The sequence below is a fragment of the Gallus gallus genome, chromosome Z (assembly GCF_016699485.2).
Source record: "Gallus gallus isolate bGalGal1 chromosome Z, bGalGal1.mat.broiler.GRCg7b, whole genome shotgun sequence".
Classification (NCBI taxonomy): Eukaryota; Metazoa; Chordata; class Aves; order Galliformes; family Phasianidae; genus Gallus; species Gallus gallus.
Window position 1 is genome coordinate 8,490,382 of NC_052572.1, and position 15,517 is coordinate 8,505,898.

At 50.5% G+C, this 15,517-nt stretch overlaps 1 long non-coding RNA gene across 1 annotated transcript; it reads right to left on the reverse strand.

Annotated features, from left to right (window-relative positions):
• Positions 1–545: 545 nt before the first annotated feature.
• On the reverse strand, positions 546–10,297 carry LOC121108636. Its single transcript, XR_005843322.1, has 4 exons — positions 10,083–10,297; positions 3,270–3,428; positions 1,823–1,935; positions 546–980 (listed from the first exon to the last, which is right to left on the reverse strand). It is a non-coding gene; the product is annotated as an uncharacterized LOC121108636 (long non-coding RNA).
• Between the last annotated feature and the right edge of the window lie 5,220 nt (positions 10,298–15,517).

Genomic DNA, 15,517 nt, shown 5'->3' on the forward strand with positions numbered 1-15,517 from the left:
TGCCTTCACCAGTGACACGGACAGTGATTGTCCCCCCCTGCTCTGCCCTCATCAGGGCCCACTTGCAGTACTGCACCAAGCTCTGGGGCCCCCAGTACAGGAAGCATGTGGGCCTGTTGGAGCTGATTCAGAGTAGGCCGTAAGGATGCTCAGAGAGCTGGAGCGTCTCTGCTATGAAGACAGGCTAAGGAGAAGGGTTCAGGCTTGTTCAGGCTGGAGAAGGGTCACGGAAGGCTTTATAGATTCCAGTACCTAAAAGGGAGTTAAAAGAAAGATGGAGAAAGAAATGCTCCCTCAGAGGATCTCCCTTTGTTATATTTGGGCACTCTCATTGGCTGCTTTCTGGCGTGCTGCACTGATTCACTGTTGCTCAGGTTTATTAACCAGAGTCAGGCAGGGCAGATCAACTGGCTTACAAGAGCCTAAGTGCATCACAGCAATGCTATCAACCCTCACCACCAAATTCATAATCTCTGTGAAAAATTAGAGCAAGCCAGACTGACAGTCCCTATTCTCCTCAAGCCCTGAAAGCAGGACCTTATTTATTCTACCTTTCCTTAAATCTTTAATCCCACCCTCGCCAGCCACCTCTGATTCTTCCTGACCACAGGATTTGGATGCACGCAGGCTTTCAAACTCCGGTGCAGGCAGTGGTGCTCCTGCAGAATGCAACAGCTTTGAATTGCTGCATGGTTTTTGGGGTACCGGCTGCTTTTTGGGTCATCCCATGCCTGCAAGTCCTTGGTGGCTGGGACCCTTCCTGTGGTACCAGCAGGTGGTGGTGATGTATAGCTGATTCCTCCCGGCCTTTTCTTATCGGAGGCTTTTAATGCTGTGCTAGCAACAGGTTGGCATCGGACTTTCCATAGGCACTTGTCCCATGGTAAGGCATTTCCTTCAGTGCTTCCTGAGCTGGATGCAGGCACTCGCTTCCATCTCTTGGTCTTCAGCTTGTGCCACTGCCAGACAGCAGCAATCATCTGGAGGGAAAACGGGCAAAACCTCTTATCACGCCTACAGGTCTGGCTGACACAGCCTTTCCACTCTGATTGTGTTTAATACCTTCCATTTCACATCTTTCAGCACTTCACAATAGGACTGAAAACTGTAATATCTCTAATAATGCCAGGTCTGAAGGGACATGTGGAGGTGATGGTGGATGAAGGATGAGGGCAGGGCAGCAGGGAGGGCTTTTTGCTGGGGCTCAACACCCTCCCTGCGTTTAATCCCACTGACGATGAGGACTTGAGCTTCAGATGAGATGTTTAGGGCACACTGTGCTCAGGAGGTGCTGTGATGTGTGCGGGTGATGTAGTTTGGGGTACACAGGCATGGGTGAACTGCCAAGCCAGGATGCCCTCATCCACCCTCTCAGGTTGAAAATCAGCTCCCAAGCTCCCACCCAACACCTTCCAGGTGTTTTTTTTTTTTTTCTTTTTTTTTGGACTAGCTGTTGGCATCTGGGGCAGAGACTGGGAGAGACCTAGGGAAAACCCATTCTTTCTCCCATTGTGTTCTGCTGCTGAACTTAACGCTACTGAAAACAGAGAGATGTGCTGGAGGAGGAATTAGAGAGGTCAGGAGCAGGGCTGCGGAAATGTTTGGCCTCAAGAAGTTGAGATGGACAAAAGAAGGGCAGGGGGTGAGGACGCATGGTCCACGAGCTCCTCAATCTGTGGGAACACGACTGGCAGCAACTTGCTTCGCTGGAAACACCAAAAGTATCCCCACACTCAAAATCCCAAATGGCCCTAACGGCACTGCTTTGCATAGGGAACATTTTGCTCCTTGCTGTGTTTATGTTCACGTGTTTAACTCTCACCTTGGATCAATTTCTTGCTTAAAGTTATCCATTTTCCATGACACGGGACTCGGGGATGATGAAAAATTGACACGATGTAATAGCAGAGCCTCTGGATCTGTAGCCAGTCTCTCCTGCGGTGTGTAAATAAAGTGCTCTGAAGGCTGCAGAACAGCTGAGCAAATCCAGGAGTCTCTCATTATGTACGTATATATATGTAAACATGTATCGTTATGTATATGTGCGTAGCTTCATACGTACGCGCATTAATATTCTCCACCAATTTCATTGCAGCATCTGGCCTTCGGAAACAAAGCTCCTGGTGCCAGGGGCTAATGGGAGATGTTTTTATTTGTCCTTGTTATAAAATAGGTATCTCCGTATTAACTTTGCAGGGCATTATATTGATGTAGTGCAGTAAACTTTATGGCTGATTTCACAACCCTGTTAAGTGCATCGTCTTAGACAGTAATAACCAGCCAGGAAGACAAGAAAAGCTACAGCAAATGATACGCTGCTTGGGGAGCAGTGAGCTGATGCTGGTCCTGTCGGGTACCCAGAGAAAGCAGGATGCTCCCCAGATCCTGGGAAGGGCTTTGCTCTCCTGAAGTTTCCCAGAGCCACACAGTGATTGCATGCCCCCAGTTTCTATCTGTCTGCTCAGGCAGCTGTTTGCTCTCCTCCCTCCCTGCCTTCCGTGCCCCCAGTAAATTTAATGTGATGCGCACGTGTCCGCCAGTCACAGATAACTGCTTAGCTTAAATCCTGCTCGAGTTCCCTTCATTTATCTGCTAAATGGGATCTCGGTTATAAATAGAGTCCTGTGGTCACGGGGGCTGATTTGGGCAGGGGTTTGTTTGGCAAGGAGTTTTACAGAAATCTGAGCAAATTGCTGGGAGAAGCTAAGAGATAATAACAAGGAAAATGATATTAAACTGACTTCACTGCTCGTCCCTCATCCAGCTGCCAGCAGCCGATGGGGAAAGCACAGATCTCAGGCAGACAAGACAGTACAGGTGAAAGCAGATTGGGTACGAAGTGTGCTTGCAGAGGCTGGAGTAGGAAAAGAGTTCTTGGTCATGAATTCAGCATCTGCAAAAGACAACTGGCCAGATGGGCTGTGTGGGCCCATAGCTTGTACAGGAGATAAGCCCCACTGATGCTCCATCTCTCCAGTACTGTACAGACACTTAGAATATTAAAGGAACCCCAAAATCTCATTCACTGGGATCTTCATAGAATCACAGAACCATAGAAGGGACCTTTAAAGGTCTTCTGGTCCAACTCCCCTGCAATGAGCAGGGAAACCCACGGCTCCATCAGGTGCTCAGAGCCCCTGCAGCCTGACCTGGGGTGTTTCCAGGGATGGGGCATCCACCACCTCTCTGGGAAACTTGTTCCAGTGCCTCACTGCCCTTATCATAAAGAAAACATTTTTTCTTATATCTTGACATAGGATAAAACTTACTTGGGGAAATTAATCCTCTGGATAGGACAGCTGGTCACTGTTGGTGATGGTAGCCTCCACCACAAGTGTTCTTACTGTGCAAGATGTTGTCTTGGTTCTTACAACCCACCTGGCTGAGAGATGGACCTGGTGGCAGCCTGAGGGCCTTTGTCCTGGGGCCTGTCATCAGGATGTCGAATCAGAGAATCACTGAGGTTAGAAAGGACCACTAAGATCATCCAGTCCAGCCCCAGCCTGCCCCCACCGTGCCCGCTAACCACGTCCTTCAGTGCCACATCTCCACATCTCCTGACAGCCTCCAGGGACGATGACACGGTGTGGAGCAGGTGGGAAGAGCAAGGTGCAGTTTGACAGAGGGCAATTTGGGTAAAACAGCACCGGGGATGTGAGAGCAGGTTTGTTTCCAGCCTGGAAACACCTCCACTGGGAGTGCAAGGGAGACTTTGGAGCTGATACTTTTGGACAAGGGAGGCAGAGAATTTGATCTTCTAACAAACGGGAACTGGCAGAGCTGAGAGCTTTTGCTCTGATTGCCTTGCTTCCTCTGAGCTTGGCTATGGCTTTTTTTCTTCTCCTTTAATTTTTTTCCCCCCCTCCTTTTAATTTATTGAAATCCTCTGGATCTCGATTCACTTTCTTTGCTCTTTATTTCTTATTGCTTTGGCTGAAACGCTCAATCCCCAGTACGGCTGGGATCGGGGCACGAATAAAAATAGTCCTGTGGAAAAACAAACCCAAACCAACAAGGACATGACAACAAGCCCTTGGTTTTGGTAGCAGAGGGTGTGTGACAGTGAGCAGGGTGAGGACAGGGGGTGGCACAAAAGGCTGTTACCGGTCCAGCTGGTGGGCTGCCCCTGGCTCCCAGCAGGAGGGGTCTTTGCCAAAATTGGCCTCCTGCCTCGATGGGCAGGATAAGGGAGAAACGTCCCTGCCAGTGGGTGAGGCCGGAGGTTCCTCCTGTGGTGCTGAGAAGGAAATCTCGCCTTGTGAAATGTCAGCCACCGGGGCACAGTGGTGCATGCCAATGGCCTCCCGCCCACCTGCTGTGACAGCAAAGAGCATCCTTCGTCACGAGAGGGGGAAACTGAGGCAGCGAGCTGGCTTTGGCAGGAGGGGATCGCTGAGCATTGGCCCCTTCCTGCGCAGTCACCGTGCTGAGCTGCTCCCCTTCCATCAGCCCGAAACCACCATTTGGAGAAAGGGAAAAGGAATCCAAACCTTCAAGAAGTCACCCAGGCTGTTGTCTGAGGCTTATTGTTTTTCTGTTTGTTTTCTTTTCTTTCTTTCTTCTTCTTTTTTTTTTTTTTGGTTGCTGTTTAAATCAAAGAAACAGATGTTTTGTTTTGACATTTTCAGGGCTGCGTGGCTGCATCCTGCTCTTGTTTCCAGCTCTGTGAATGTGGAGCACATCCACACTGAGTCCAGAATCCACTCCTCTCCTCTCAGCAGCTCCACAGGCAGAGCCTGGCCCCTGAAATTTTGGAGAAGAGATTTTCCCTTCTTTTTGTGACACCATCCTATTAATGCGATTAGTAACAGCTGCCTGCTGTGGTGCTGCTGTGGAAACATTTCTCCTCTCTGATGTCATGCCTATCTCAAAACAGGGCATGCTGCTGCCCTGATAGCTGGGTGGAGTGGCTGCTCTCATTTTGCTGCAGCCTCTCCACAGTTTTGGCTCATCTTTAGATTAAATGGTGCTTTGCTAGCACCCCCATGGCTGTCCATGGCTCACGGCAGCTCATCTTACAGCTTTCCTGGGGCAAACCAGCTCCCAAAGCCCCACTCAGCCATAGCCCTCTTCTCAACCTCAGCTGCACCCTGCATGCAGAGACTGGATTGGAGAATGCAATTCAGCAGCAGGTGGAGATCACTGTTGCAGGACGTGGCTCTTCTTGCATTTCAGTTGCAAAGGAGCAATTGAAATGGAAAAACTGAAATTGCAAAGGAGTTATTTCCCCTGCCTGTGACCTTGGAGCGTGGGACCAAGAGCTTATGTCAGGATGAACCACCCTGCCAGGGTCTGATTCTGCCACTGACGGTCTCTGTTTTGTGTCAAAGTTGGATTTGGCTCCCGGTAAATGAGTTGAGAACTCTACAGCTTGAGCAGTATGGAAAACTGGTTCCCTGTGACTGCCCTCCCCAAAGCAGACCATTGCTCTACGGATTGTAACAGCTGCTGGCATCTGCTCCTGTTGCTGCCTGCATGGAGACTCCCACCCCAGCAGAGGGGGAAGGCACCACCTCAGAAATGCTTTGTCCTGCATCCCAGACAGTGCTCATCAGCAGCATCCCTGCTGTGTTTCTCCCTCCAGGTTTAACTCCTGCTCCGAGAGAGGTGTGCAGCTCAGGAAAAAGGGGGGAGTGCTGCACTCGATCCGGCTGCAAACAATGTTCTCCATCCCTCCAGCACCGCAGACATCCTAACAAAGCCAGAATGGCTCCCTGAGGATGCCGGGCACTTTTCAGTAAAGGTTTTGCACTCCCTGATCAATACGCAGAGCCTCCCGCTGCTCCGTATTACGGCTGAGGTGCGGGGAGCGCAGCTGATTAGTCAGAGAAGAAAGCTCTGGGCTGGATCAGAGGCATCCAAGATGTCAGATCCTCTTCACTCATCAAAATACAAAAGCAAGAATTTCATCTGGCTGCTTGGCTGTGCTGAAATAATAGCTCATTCAGGAGGTGGAATTTAAGCCTAAAAGCTAACATTTGTGGTGTGTATTTATAACAGGCAGGCACAGGGAACCTATCCATACTCTATTTAATTTCTTTCACAAGCTCCTTTGATCCAGGCATTATTGTCCAGGCAAAATTGGCACAAATTTCACTGCAGACATCACCAGCCGTGCTGCTGAGAGCTGCCCAGCATCAGGGCTGAGAGGAGCTGCATTATAATTCATTTTAATTGAGTGTTTGGGCTAGCTGTGCCGGCCAGCTCTCCCTCTTCAGCTGGTCACCACCAGCTCATTACCTCCCATACCCAAGGGCTTGCCTTACTTGCAGACAGGAGGCGAGGGAATTGTGGCCAGGGGTCTCAGTCTTTTGCAGTGCTTTGGGTGATGCAGGGAGAGATGAGACACCTGCACACGGACCCAGTGAGTATTCGTGGATGCTTGTGGGATGTGGGGTTGAACCCCTGCAGAGAGGGGGATGGATTCTGGGTTCCCAGGTTTCTTGCTCTCCTCCCCTGGGGTGAGCAGGACCTTGTTCCCTGGGTAAACACGGCTTCTGCTTCCCATTGCAGACTGCTGGAGGAGGCAGTCCTGCTCCAGCCTCTGTCCCACATCTTGGGTCACTTCCATTTGGTCTTTTTGAGCTGAGTGAGCAGCAGGACAAACTCCACTCAAAGGGTCCAGATTTACATTGCAGTGTGGTGCCATTTTCAGCTTTGCTTTCATTTCCCCACTGCTTCAGTGCTGCTCCCTGCTAGGCAGAGCAGCAACACCCTGCTCACGAGCCCAGGACAGACCAGCTTATTTCCACAGTGTTCATTGTCTGTCTGCTTCATTTGTCATCTCACTGATGAGCAGCTATGCCAGATCTTCTGGCAGCTTTTCAAAACCAAGTCCTTTTTTGATAACACTACGTGTGTGATGTTGGCAGAAGTTGTGGTCACCTCCCTGCATGACTTCTTTCCAGGCCCATCCATGGGCTGACTGAGCAGCGTGGGCCTTCATGCTCCATCCACAGAGCCTTCTGTCCTGGCCTCTTGGCTCATCTCACCAAGAAGAAAACCTCCCTGCTCTTCTGCTGCCTTCCTATAGTGATCATTTTGCTGTTGGTCTTACTGCTTGCATTAAATCTGCCAGAGCCTACGTATTTTTAGTTCCTCATTTGGACAAGCATTCTACTTGTGAAGACCACTTTTGCTCTGCTATTAACCAGGATTGCATTTCAAATGCCTTTTTCTGCAAGAAGAAACATAAGCACTCAAAAGGGCACCTGTAAACATTTCCCTTGCCACATACACACATGGGCTCTTTGGCTCTTTATCTCATTTTGATCCTTTTAGTAAGTGCTCTCATTGCAGTGTCATTCCCCTTTCCCAAGTAAACAGTGTCAGGGTGGGATTTAGCTGTCCCTGCACATATATGACGGTCATGTCACAGTGGGTTTTTTGCACCACTGCCTTGGAGGACATGGTACAGTGTTGCAGATCCTTTTGTGGTCTCAGAGACAAACTGCTTTATGTGAAGACCTCTCTGGAGCCAAGAATGTCTGCATCACACAGAGAAACGCTCTATTAATGTTGGTTTCCAAGAGCTACCAAAGCCATGGCTGGAAGGGATCTTGAAGGAGTACTTCAAGTTGGAAATGGGCAACAGTGTCTTTTGACCTCCATGAGTCCACTTTCCACGGTTATTTTGGAGACAGCTGGCTGTTCAGCCTGCGAAAATGACTGGTGAGGGGGGAAGAAGGACAGGACTTCTTTCGGAGTCCTTGCTTTCAATCTTTGCTTGTGCAAGAGAGTTGCCCTCTTCATCCGAAATCTTGCAGCTTGCAATGTCAACTGCCTACAGCTGATGCTGTTTGCATGCTCTGGGCAGTCCCCATGATCACTCATGCTGTGCCAGGAGTTGTCCCCCAAACACGCATTACTTTACTCCTGCAGCAAACCCAGCACTCAAGGTAAATACGTATTCATGGCAAGCTCCAGCTTATGTGGTGGGATCTACCAGGCTCGTCCCCAGGCCATGGTTGTTTCCTCCATGTCTTCGAAGTTCCACTTCCTTTGGAAATCATATAATGGGTGGGGAGATTTGTGTGAGTGGGGATGGGGTGGGAGTCTCTCAGGGACTGTGTTCAGCCCTGCTGTGGCTTCCTACAGATCTGCCTTCCTGGGTCCATGTCTTACTGTGAATCTGCATGCCTGGGTCCGTGCCTCACGTGGGGTGCTGGGATCAGGCAGGAGGGAGGCCAGTGGGACGAGCTCCAAGTCCAGCAGCTCACTAGATGTCTCTGTTCATTGCAAAGCTCATCTGAGGCTACGATGGGGAGTCTTTAGCACTGGGATCAGCCAGATGAGCAGGGGTCTTGCAGTATTAATTAAACATCTGGAGAATTTGGCAGGCAGCCCACTTAATTATCCCTAGTGCTCAAGGATGCTTTCAGGAGTCCTCCCCTCCTGTCCCTGCTCTCATGGCTTCTTCCTTCCAGCACATCGCCATTTGTCTTCCCGGGAGAGACCTTCACTCGTGGTCCTGTGGGGGAAGCTTCTGCTCCAAGAAGTGTCTTTCAGCTACCAGACATGCTGCAGGTACCACAGGGTGCTGGGGAAGGCAGAACGAGGCACCCCAAAAAGAAGTTGCATGTCTCCAGTCAAATGCTGCATTTGCAGTGCTTTTCTTCCTGGTGTGAGGCAGAGCACGGGCAGTTGAGTTAGATAGCTTGGTGTGTATCAGAACCTCTCAGGCTCAAAGTGCAGCTGCTCCTCTGCTCTGGGGTGTGTTTCCAGCTGTGTGCCACCCAAAACTTGTGCAAGCAGCTCTCCACAGAGCAGGGCATCCAATTGCCTTGTCCCATGCCCTGCAATGAAGCTGGGAGGGCAAAAGGGTCTTGGCATAGATGCAGGGAACTCTGACGTGCCACTAGCAAAAATGGGGACAGCCAGTCCCTTGATGCTACTACTTGGAGGGTGTGTGCAGAAGCATGAAAAGCACTGGCAAAACACATCTGCCACCTGGATCCTTCCTAAAGTGTGATAGTGGTAGGCTATGGGAGACAGTTATTTTCCAATTAGTAGGCGGGAGGCACAATGAGACAATTAGCCACCAGTTAGCAGGATGAATGTGATGACCACATTCCCTGCTTACTGATGTTTGGCTAATTTACCATTGGTGGCCTTGTTAAGCAGTTATGAATTGCACAGGAGGCGCAGTGGGCTGGAACGTGCAATAGGGATGCAATAGTGCGTGGCTCACGCTGGTGACATTCATCGCTCTGCAGGGTGACAGCTGCCATCCCACATGGCTGTCCCCTTTCCCCTGTGGCTCTGCCAGCTCCGTTTGCTAGACTTGTCCCCAGATCAGCTGAATATAAACGTGTCTCTTGCGAGTGGTGGCATGGGGAGGTTCCATAGTGCCAGGAAGGACTGAGAAGAGGGGAAACACGGAGATGATGGCCCCTAGGGAACCTGTAGGATGGGGTCTGCATGATACAGAAGTTGTAAATTACCTCACAACCCTGAAGAACTCCTAGAAAGAGGGAATGGCTAAGAAACATCAAGATGCCTTGAAAACCTGGGATGTTTTTGGGCACTACTTGGGCAGTGCAGCCTCTGTGGCAGGAGAGAATCACAGAATGAGTTGGGTTGGAAGGGACATTAAAGTCCATACAGTTCCAACCCCCTGCCGTGGGCTGGTTGCCCCCACCAGCTCAGGCTGCCCACGGCCGCATCCAACCCGGCCTTGAGTGCCTCCAGGGATGGAGCACCACAGCTCTCTGAGCAGCAGTGCCAGCGCCTCACCACTCTTTGAGTAAATGATTTCTTCCTAATGTCTAGCCTCTATATTTTCCCTCATTTAGTTTAAAGCCATTCCCCCTTGTCCTATCACTACCAGGCCATGTAAAATGTCAGTCCCCCCTCCTGCTTGTAAGCTCTCCTCAAGTACTGGATGGCTGCAATGTGGTGTCCCCTGAGCCTCCTCTTCTCCAAGCTGAACGAGCCAGGCTCCCTCAGCCTGTCTTCACAGGGGAGGTGCTCCAGCCCTCTGATCATCTTTGTGGCCCTTCTCTGGACCCACTCCAACAGCTCTACGTTATTTCTGAGCTGAGAGCCCCAGAACTGAATGCAATACTTCAGATGGGTCTTACAAGGGCAGAGCAGAGGGGGATGATCCCCTCCCTCACCCTGAGAGGTGAGGTCTTGCTCTGGGTAGGTCCCCACATCTGCAGCAGCTGCTTTGTTACCTCACATCTCTAAGGAAGGGAAGGGATGAGGCGGTGCTCATCCCAGCTCCGAGGCAGGCAGAGGGTAGTGTGCCTACGTATGTTTGTGTGTCTGTGTCAGAGCTGTGCCACACCACTTGCCCTGCTGTGAGCTAGAGGTAATTAGCTGGAGCCCAGTGTGATGCTGCCAGGTACCGTGGGGAGACAATGCCTGAGATATTCCGAGGGCATATGGCTAAGCAACCTGTTAAACACTTCTACAAATCTAACAAGATAACCAGCCCCCTGGGAAGCTGAGCAAACAGTTGTATTTCCACTTGGAGGGGGTGAGTGACCTCCACAAATGTTGAGCCGTTCGCTGGGAGACGTGGGGGCAGCACGGGAAGAGCTCCCCGGGGCCATGGAATGGAAACTCAGAAAGCAGCTTGTCTGCAGCGATTTGCCTCTTTTCTTCCTGGCTCAAACGAGAAGCTGCAGAGACAGCATGAAAATGAAATATAACCGGCAGGGATACCCCATTTCAGTCCTCCTGCATCTCTTACGGCTCCCTGCGGTCCCTGCTGCCTGTCTGCAGAAGTCCATAGCAAAGTGTTATTGAGCTGCTGGAGCTGATTGAATTTTTTTCATATCCTCAAAGGGCCACATTGACGAGTGCTGCTTTGAACAAGAGAGGACATCGTTAGCCACTTGGCAGACCCGGTCCTCACGAGACTCACACAGCGCCTGGCCGGGGCTGCTGAATGAGCAGGGCCAGTTCTCTGATGCCAGGTGGGAAGTGATGCAGGTATCTGTAGCAAGGACAGAGGCTTAGATTAAACCCAGCTCGATACCATGCTCTAGTAATACTCATACTTCCCACAACCTCTCTGTGCCCGAGGTCTCTTTTGGAGAGTAGATCTCTTCTGTCCTTCTGCTGTGATTTCACGTGGGGGGATTTGGTAGGCTCCAGATAAATGCTTGGGATTAAACTGTTTTGGGAAATGGACCTTCCTGGTCCTGGCCTGGGGATCTTCTGGGTCCCCAGTCATCAGGGATGATCTTCAGGGTGCTTGGCTCGTCTCTGTGGATTCTGTGTTGTGCAGCTCAGCTAGTGAGGGCACAGTCCTTCCCCATGCTGCAGGTAGGAAGCACAAGGGTTCCTGAACCTTAGGGATGGAGGGAGAAGAAGCACTCAGCTTTTGCTGTTTGCAGAGCACACATCCATCCATGTTTTTCGGGCTCCCTGTCACTTTTAACACAATTGCTGAGCCACGGTCTGCAGAACCTTCCTTCTCCAGGGACCCCATCCATGTCCCTTTGGCTTTCCACTGCGTGGTGTTGCCCAGCAATCCATGCACGGGGATGGCCAAACAGAGAGGGGGAGCCAACACCGCTCCAGCCTGGCATGGGTGCGTTGGTGACCACAGGCTGATCTACGAGCAGGGCTGGCTCAGGAGCACACGCACTGTCGTCCAGCTGGCTCCACCAAAGGGAGGAGCAGAGACCTGGCTGCTGGAACCTGTTTCCACCTCCTCATTGAGTTCTCTGGGGGAAAGAAAGCAGGGGCCAACATCTCAGAGAGCTTATGCTGAGATGCCATGTGCAAGGAGACTGGTGGTGGGGCTGGATAGAGCACACAGGAGCTGGGTCAAAGCAGTCTGCTGAAGGGCAGTGGCAGCTTGTACATCCTCCTCCCTGTTCCTTGGGAGCAAAGAACGACCTCGGCTCCACATTTCTGTGGTTTCTTTGCTCATTATAGGAAAAACGGAGGGTGAAGACAGGTCAATGAATCATTATTGTTTGGTTTGGCTGCACCACTGCACCGTGTTTAGGAATGGCTGATATTTTTTCTTCTTACTAGTTGTTCTCCCTTCCCCTGCTCCTTCGGGTTTTGGGGTTGTTTTGTATTCTTTTTTTTTTTTTTCCCCGCGATTATCCTGAATTATTGCAAGATGGTGAAACAGCAAAGATCCCCTTCTCCTTGGGTTGGCTTCCCCCGCTGCAGATGTCAAATGAAAGAGCCTGGCTTTTGGATAACTCATCCCAAAAGGGGGTTGGTGCATCCTGGATCCTTCACCCGTCCCATGCTGAGACATTGCAGGGAGCCATTGGCGCAGCCGTCAGACTCATGACAGCACTTTCCAGGGGGAAAATGAAAAAAAAGAACAGCAACAACAAAGTAAAAAGGAACAGAATTCCTCTATCTATTTCTCAAATATGTATTTTTCAGGTCCTTGCTGAAACATCTGTTCTGCATTTGCACAGGAGATAGTAATATCTCTACATTTGTTCCTTCCTTCGCTGCTGGGATGCTGGGCTTGCATGGCAAGAAGGGGCACACCCTGCAGTACATGGGGACAAGGGGAGTGCCTGTTTTGGAGTGCAGTGTCCCCATGTGCTGTGCTGGAGAGCCACCCGCCTCCTGCCACAGTAACAGTGATCCTAGAGACACAGAGGGCAATTTTCTCATTTGAATCTCTCCTGTGTTATAATTTGTCCTATGTCCTGTCGTGACACAGAATCTGGGAATGAGAGCTTCTTTTTGCATGTCACTGCCTGATCACAAGGTGTCACAAGGACTTTCCAAAAATTATACCGTGTCGGTGGCACTGCCCGGAAGAGGACGTGGCAGGGAAGCCCATGCAGCTCTTGCTGTACTGAGGGGTGCTGAGGATGGGGAGAAGGGGACACCCAGCACTCTCAGAAGTCAGAAATCTCATTTGGAATGAGCTGAATGGGGAAAGGCAAATCGCACTTCGAAGTCAGTTACCCAGATGGTATTGTTTTTGCTGCCTGAGATGGGGCAGGGGGGTTATGGAGCAGGGCTGTTGATTAAGGCAGGAGAGCCCTTAGCAACATGTAACTCTGCAACAGGATTGTCCTCCAGGTAGATGGAGGGCTGATCAGGGAGCGAGCCATGGGAGATACATCCAAACCGGAGGTGAAGTCTGCAGCATTGCAGAGGAACTGGCAAAACAGGGGCTGCTCTCTCTGAAGGAAGGCTCTGAGGATCTCTGCTCCATGGGCTGGAGGAGCAGCTGCCTAATCTTATTTGGTGCATGACCTGTTGACTTGTATTCAATGTCCCTTACGGATCTCTTTCAACTTGCAACATTCTATGCTTCTTTTCTTCCTCCCTGTGAGTTTTCGGTGCAGCCATAAACACCTTTTCTCCATGTCCCTTATTGTTGTTGTGAGGGTAGCCTGAATTAAAGCTGCCTTCCAGCTCACCTACTTACAGGTACTGAAACATCTTTGCCTGTCCTCTGAGGCCCCCCTCAAGTTCATAAGGACCAGAGAGGGTCTGATGATGAATGTAGCAGGAGGGCATGAGTAGATAACACAGTAGATCAGGAATAAATTAGCATGGGCAGTGCCTCACCTAGCTCCCTCTAGCCCAAGCCTCCTGCGGTACAAATATTCTCCCCATCTGCATCTCTGGATGTGCTATTTCGTCTGGTTTCAAATGTCCCAGGCTTTCCTTGGGATAAACTTCTCTACAGGCTCATAAATCTTCCTGTCAGGAATTTTTTTTTCCTGCTACGGATCCAAAATCTTCTCTCACCATTTCACTTGTCTCACTGTGGCTGGGGAGAAAGGCTCCTTGCCCTGACCCACAGCCATCCCTGCATGAGGCGTCTGCCTGCAACAGAGCTCAGGGTGATGAGGGGTTGGGTCTGAGAGCCCTTTGGGCTTTCTGGGCTGCTGCTTGCGTGCAGCAGACAGACGAGCCTGGAGGAGCACCTTGCAGGTTAATCTTGAGACTCTGAACACAGCCAGGTTGTGTTGCAGATGTTGATGCCAGAGTGTATTTGTTCATTTCACAGTTCTGCTTATTTATCAGATCCTGTGATCATTAAATTGTGCATTACCATTTGGCATGTGGCAGGTTTTAATTCCTATGGCTGGTTTATGCCCTCTGCAGGTATTAGCCTAAATGCATTTCCTGACAAGTGATGGATGCTCCGAAAAGCCGTGGCAACATATTTATTGATCAGAGCTCTCTGTAACCCCAGCTCACTAATGCAAGCTCTCGCAGCGCCAGGAACTATTGTCTCCTCAGACTGTTTCATTAACTCAGATGTGAGGGTTTGGACTTTCCTTTCACGCAGGAAGGAGTAAATCTTGAGTGGTGTCAGCTCTAACAACAACTCCAGCTCAGTAAGTAGGGCAGACCTGGTCTGTGCTTGGCAAGGGGACCTCTGGTATCCTCCCATGACAAGAAGTGACAGATAACTTGCGCAGTGCTAACAGACCCACTGTGAGCTCCTTGCCTTCCCATGCACACAGCTGAGTGCGTTGCTGACGTCCCCTCTCTGCAGATGCAAAGCACTGACCTTGCCTGCTCGTCCCAAACCTGGCATGAAGGAATCCAAGTGATAAGAACCAGAAGCCTTTAAAATATCTATATACTTCTGGGAGAGAATAGGGAATACAGATAAAGGATGTCCTGTCACATCCACAGTCCATCAAGAACGGGGGCTTCATGAGATGCAATGGCCTTGTAAGCCAGGTTGTGTTCAGAACTGTTGGTCCTGGGTGATCTGCAAACCTCCTCTTCAAAATCTGGGAATTGCTTCATATCTGTAGCAGGGCATGGCAGGCAGCTTCTCAGCACCCCCACCCTACAAGATTTCATGGGTGAGAGCACCTTGCTTGGGGCAGTTACTGACAGCTCCAAAACTTCTGTTGCCTCTGTCCTCAGCTCCAGTGGTGAGAGAAGACTTCCTCACTCCAGAAGCAAAATACAGTGGGTGCTGCAAGTTGTCCCATTGGCTTCCCAAGCCAGATTTTTTAGACTGCCCTAATTGGACCTTATAGAATCATAGAATCATTTCACTCAGAAGGGACCCTTAAAGGCCATCTAGTACAACTCCCCTATGATGAACAGGGACATCTACAGTTTGATCAGGTTTCTCAGAACCTGGTCTTGAATATCTCCAGGAACTACCACACGTGAAACTTGGGTTCAGCCATCCCACTCTACTCCCAGGGGCCACGACAAAACCTCACCCCTACATCATGGGATGGGATGGCATCACCCAGGGAACTCACTGCAGATCAGTGCCTTGCAGGGATAAGTCTATGGTGCAGGAACACTGCGGTGGGGAGCGGGGAGTGGAGCAGATGCTGGTGAAGCTGCCAAGGTCAGATGGGAAGAGATGAGAGATAGTGGAGAGCTGGTGGGAGGTAGGGTGGGCTTCAGTTCCACGGTTGTGGGAAATGCCGTCTGATTCAAACCTGCTGGCAGGGATGTTGTTGTCTTCTGGAAAAGCAGTCTCTGCTCACACTGGAGCTGAGAAGCAGCCCACATGTTGCAAACATTTCCAGAAATCAGCTCCTCGCCCTTTCTCCTGAGGTTTGCATGACCCCAGCGCTCA